This window comes from Patella vulgata, chromosome 6 (genome assembly GCF_932274485.2).
Source record: "Patella vulgata chromosome 6, xgPatVulg1.2, whole genome shotgun sequence".
Taxonomy (NCBI): Eukaryota; Metazoa; Mollusca; class Gastropoda; family Patellidae; genus Patella; species Patella vulgata.
Genome location: NC_065884.2, coordinates 6,254,637 through 6,260,856, shown reverse-complemented (window position 1 = coordinate 6,260,856; position 6,220 = coordinate 6,254,637).

Below are 6,220 nucleotides of genomic sequence, written 5' to 3'. Positions count from 1 at the left end.
GCTACATAATCACTAAATTTTGGATTATTCAGTGATAGAACATCATCGATATATCGATAAGTGAAATTAAAATGCTTGACTAATCGTTTATTTGATTTTACAAGTGCCTGTATGTAATCGGCTTCGTAGGAATAGAGAAACAAATCAGCAAGCAAAGGTGCACAGTTGGTGCCCATGGGGATACCTACCACTTGCTGATAAATTTCCCCTCCAAATTCAACAAAGATATTATCAATTAAAAAATCCAACATCTGAATTATCTTGTTGCCGGTGAATTTATTTTTGGAATCACTATGGTTCTTAACAAAATATGTGGAATTGTAATTAACAACTAAATATTGATATCTAACATGTTCCGATTTAGAAGAAAAGACACTGTGAATAATGTCTTTTAACCGAGCTTTTAATTTACTATGGGGAATTTTAGTGTACAAAGTAGAAAAGTCAAACGTTTGTATAGATGAGATTGAAGCAAGTGATCTAGATTGTAAACCATCAAGTAATTCTTTGGAATTTTTTAATATCCACATTTGATTAAAACCACTACGAGAGTATATTTTGTCACAGTATCAGAGAAACATTTTCCCTCTTGTCCCATGATCTGGCGTAGTCCTCTATGGCATCCATAATAAGTTTGAAATTTTGATCCCATGAAAATGGTTGCGGTTCCCGGTATTTGGGTCCTTTAGACAAAAAAGGCGGGGAGATGCTAATTGTAGGCCGTTTGGGGAGGTTCGGGTGTTTCAGGAGTCCAAAATGGCCACTTCATATAAATGAGTATTATGGAAAGGAGGAGTTGAAGCAATGTTCGAGGGGAGAATAGGCGATAGTGCCGCTGCCCGGGCAAAATTTCCCTCATATGGCGTATGCCCGTCTTCATTATAGCCCAGCATAGGAGCAGAACAGTAGGACGTTAAACCCCATTGCATTTCATTTCATTTCGAGGGGAGAATAAAATATCTTATATTTTTTGGTATTTGCTTTTGATAAAACAAATATTAAAAGTATTTACACGTCATGACAACCCCGAAACCTGCAAGTAGGCAAAGTTTGACAGCTGTGACCTACTTTTAAAAATTCGGCGAAACAGTGTTTAATTTTAAAAGTAATTATATTTTAATTTGTATCAATTGTATATCCAACTTGCAGGTGATGATGATGCTGATTTCTTACTGCTCAATGTAATGCCAGTAAATTACTCATTAGAAATATCATCTACCTTTATTTGTTCCAATTAGATAATTTAATCGTAACAATAATATGGGGTTCAGGGGCTGATCCAGGATTTTCAGAAAGGCGGGGGGGGGGCAGTGGTCACTCTGGGTTTCATTTTTTTTCCGCCAATTTTTCATTTAAATTTATTAGCCATATATTTTCTCCGCCAAAATAAAGAATAAATATCTATTAAATTTTTTCAGTACCTTTTTTTTTTACATAAGTACATACAATATACATATGATATTACAATTTACAAAATTCTGCTTTGCTTTGCAGAAGCCCAGTTTTTGAAAGCTTTTTCAACATCTGGGTTAACCACTTAGTAACATTCAATTACACAGTGGCCCCACTTGGGAGTGCGAAGCCTGGCCCTCAGTGGGCGGACTGGCACAAGGACTTACGACGGGGATCACTACCATTTTTAAGTATTTTTGTTCTCCTTTCCCGCGAGAATATTTGGGGCAAAACATTGTGCGACACCCACCCACCCCCTTCCGATCCGCGCCTGGGGTTCTTGCATTTTTTAAATTTATATTAAAGATGCATTATGCAAGATTAACATAAAGAGCTGACAGTTCTCACTATAAGCGAGGCTAAGACTTGAATAACCAGCGCCGTAGTTACGATAATAAACAATAACTGTATGGCGGACATCTGTCTTCATTAAACCCCATTTCATTTAATTCCCTTACACACTGAACCATAGTGACTACAAATTGAAGAAGTCGGATATATATTAAATGATGTACTTACCTATAACAACCAATAAGAGAATTAATCTTGTATCCATCGTTGGTTATTTATTAATAATACCTATATGCAGAATTCTTTGTCTTTATATTGTCTATCTGACTATCTGTTTCCGGCAACACAAGGGAACACACAGCAGGATTTCCATGAAATTGGCGGGAAGTAATGTTAAGCGCGGCTCATGACCAAATATAGGTACATCTTCGTGTATAATATTCTTAGAAACAGGGGGTAGTTGAACGTTTCATTTTAAACAAGTTTTCGCCAATGAAAAAACACATACATATAATGGTATATACATCAATACATAAATCAACATAAATCAATATTATTAAACATCAATAAAAACGATCATTGATATGAACAGTTAAATGTTGACCTAATCAGGCGTTTACAACAATTGTTTTTTTTTAAGATGATAATTTGATTTATTGCTAATTATTGAGAATTAAGAATACATTCTGAAACAACAAGGAACTGTAAATTATACATACGAGCATATAATAACATATTGTAGGGGATATTGAAATGCAAATACCCATGCAGGTTGTGATATGATAAATAGTCATGGACACTTGACATGCTTTGAGAGTATGTTGGATGAAGAACGTATCGCCCAACACAACCACCGAGCTACATATGCGACACGCATTAGCGCCTTACACTTGGGAGGGGTTCATTGTCAAATTTGATGACAACTGCCGCGTGCTGGTTTACCTATCCATGTTTGCTTTCCTATCGGTTCTTGCATAAGATATTCTGTTTAGCGTATCTTTGCTTTAGTGTGTTACGTTTAATTTGATCGGGAGACGTGTTCGTCGCGGTCAACTTCAACCGACAACACTGCAAGAATTGGCCGTGGCACTGCTAGAGGAGTGGGTCAGATTGCCCCAAATCGTGATTGGACGGTTGATTAGGAGCATGCCACGACGAATTGCTGAATGTCTGAGGACTGGTGGAGCAATTACTCATTATTAAGACAAAAATCAAAACAGCCATTTTCACTTTTGACAGTGTATATCTTTGCGAGTGAAATGGGGCCGTCAGATAAGACGCCCATATGAACTGTTTATGTTCATGTGTAGGCAATTGGCCTGTATTTAACATACACTGGTTACCTCTAATAAAAACAGCAGTGCATTTCAGCAGTTTTGTATTGTTTTTGAATATCCCCTACTTTTTTTGAAGAGTATATTATTAAGTCTGTATATTAACTAATTTCATGTTTTATATTTCTCAAACCAGGTAAATTACTAGAAAATGGTAAAAATTAACGAATGGCACCCATAGGCCACCGTACTTCTATAGTAATTTTATATTTATTTTCAGATTTGACATATAGCTGACGATGTTTGTAGTTATTTTGTATTAATGTTTTATAAATATCTATTGAGGTTATAATTGATATATCTTTGTTATATATAATATTTCTAAAAAAATATCTAAATTTGTTATACGTGTTTTATAAATATCTATTGAGGTTATAATTGATATATCTTTTTTATATATAATATTTCTAAAAAAAATATCTAAATTTGTTATACGTGTTTTATAAATATCTATTGAGGTTATACTTGATATATCTTTGTTATATAATATTTCTAAAAAATATCTAAATTTGTTTTTCATATAAATATCTATTGAGGTTATAATTGATATATCTTTTTTATATATAATATTTCTAAAAAAAATATCTAAATTTGTTATACGTGTTTTATAAATATCTATTGAGGTTATACTTGATATATCTTTGTTATATAATATTTCTAAAAAATATCTAAATTTGTTTTTCATATATTTCCGTTTTCTTGTTTCGTTTACATATTTAATGTTAAACAAAAGTCAACTTAAAGGCTCAATACCACTCTTGTTGTAACTGAATAATATGTCCCAATCTTTATTCTGGTCAACAAATTGTACTATTTTACAATATTCCAATTAATTGATGATACAAATTTCATCTTAACACACCTAATTTAAAAAATTGGAAAAATTCAACTAAATGATTTGAAAAGCCCGACGTAAAGCTTTTCAAATATTTTTGAACCCTCTGGACAAGTAAAATAGGATTTATTAGATAATTTACACAACAAGTAAGACACTAACACATCTAGTACTTAGAATAAGGCAATTTGTTATTTTTTGGAGCTGTCAAGCCAGCAAGAGTGTTATTGTCCCTTTAGTACGATGATTATCTTGTGGAGAGACTGATGTCGGCAATATCCCCAACAAATAAAATATTTATCGTAAATTAATATATTCTTAATTTAAGACTTAATGATTATTCTTAAATTATGATTATTTCAAATTAATATCTGTCAGTGGTAATGCTTCTCCGAGAAAACTGTTGTAATTCTATAGTGCCGAAACAACGAAATCTGACATCTTATAATCTCAGAATGAGACTCAGATCTCTAAAAACAAGAACTGGTTTTTGTCACTTTGACGTATTTACCGAACAATAATATTTAATCTGAATTCCAGCTAAAAGATTTACCCGTTTGAACCTTCTCAGTCTCGAAGACGTGTAAATATATATTGCTGAAATATATTATAAAGAACAGCCGGCAACACGTTAATGTCCACTCGACACAACTAGGTCATTTCGGGACTAACATATGATTCAATTTTATTTCAATAATACGCTTGCGCGTAGGGGTCCTTTCACAGTGGGAGGAAACCGGATCATTCGGAGAAACACCACAAGCTTAGACAGACGACCCTACTCCTTGTCAAGCGGCAATTTGAAACCACGCCGTACGACCCAAACCTCCCACAACCATAGACAATGTTCTATTCTACAACAGAATCATATTTTTGTTACTCTCTCTCTCATATAACGCCCCACCCACTTATTGAAAGTTAACAATTTTAAAGTTTACGAAGACATCTATTTTCATAAAAACAGTATCAACCATTCCACCCAGAATGATCTTAACACCACCATCACAATCTTTTACGAACTGGAATATAGACAGAAAGGTTATTCCGCGATTCCCGGTCGAAATTTGTTACCCAAAGTCTGAGATTCTGACACTCCACTGAATAACCCCGCTAAGATTCCAAGATTTTCTACTAGAACTTTATTCTGATTTGGGTTCACTACATTTCTAGATGTGATGCTGGACGGAGGGCCTGGCAAGGACAACTGTCTAGTCATTCGGATGGTGCGAAAACCGAGGTCCCCGTGTACACATTGGCGTGCACGTAAAAGATCCCTTGACAGTTGGATTTCGATATAAGAGTAGGCCGTAGTGCCGTTGTCCAGACAAAATTTCCCCCATAGCACACTGTATGGCGTATGCCCGTCTTCATTAGCCCAGTTCGGAGCAAAACAGTAGGACGTTAAACCCCATTTCATTTCATTTCACGTTTCTAGATAAGTCTACTTGTTCCTCATACCAAATTAGCGGTCACCACGCCTCGGTTGAAGTCGACGACAAATTATTTTCAATTTTTATCCTATTTTCGCTTTAAAACATTGTTGTTCTTTCCAGTTGAATATTTTACAAACTAATATGGATACGCATTTACGAGCGTATTATAGATATCATTGCATTGCGGATGATCTACGTGGAGGCCCAAATGATTGAAATCATTCCAGTGGGGGCCCTAATCTTGGTGTCAGGTTAAAATGTCGTGTCGTTGGGCTAAAATGTCGTGATGTCGCGTTGTCAGGTTGTCGTGGTGTCGGGTTGAAATGTCGTGATGTCGGGTTATTGCCTTATGCAAGTCGACACCACGACGTCACGACATGATAACAATCAGTCACTATATAGGACACAGATCACCAAATATTCCTACGCCGTCACTTAATCTTCCTCTCCCTTTTCCTTTTCCCTCCTTTTGCATGGCGATGTTTGTTGACTTTTTGGTGTAGAATCGAAGAAAAGTGTTTGAAAATACATTTTCTGCCAAGTTTTTGTGAATATTCATAATTTTGATGCGGAAGGATACAAGAGTTGAGAGGTTGGTTAGGTTGAAATGTAGGGCCTGAAATTACATGTTTACTTGTCTCTACTTCTAGCTTGTATATCTCAAGTTTTTCATGAAGAACCTCATACGTGCTTTTGGGCAAGAGGTTGCCACATGTTGCTCCATCTGTGGTAGAAAGCGTTCTGCCCAACGAAAATTTGGGAAAAAGATACGAGAATTAACATTGGAGTCAACGGGGAAATCTAGTACCACATGTGTACAAGATGGCGGAAGGTTGGTTTTGATGCGGAAGTTGGCAATTGAAGATAAGAACTTG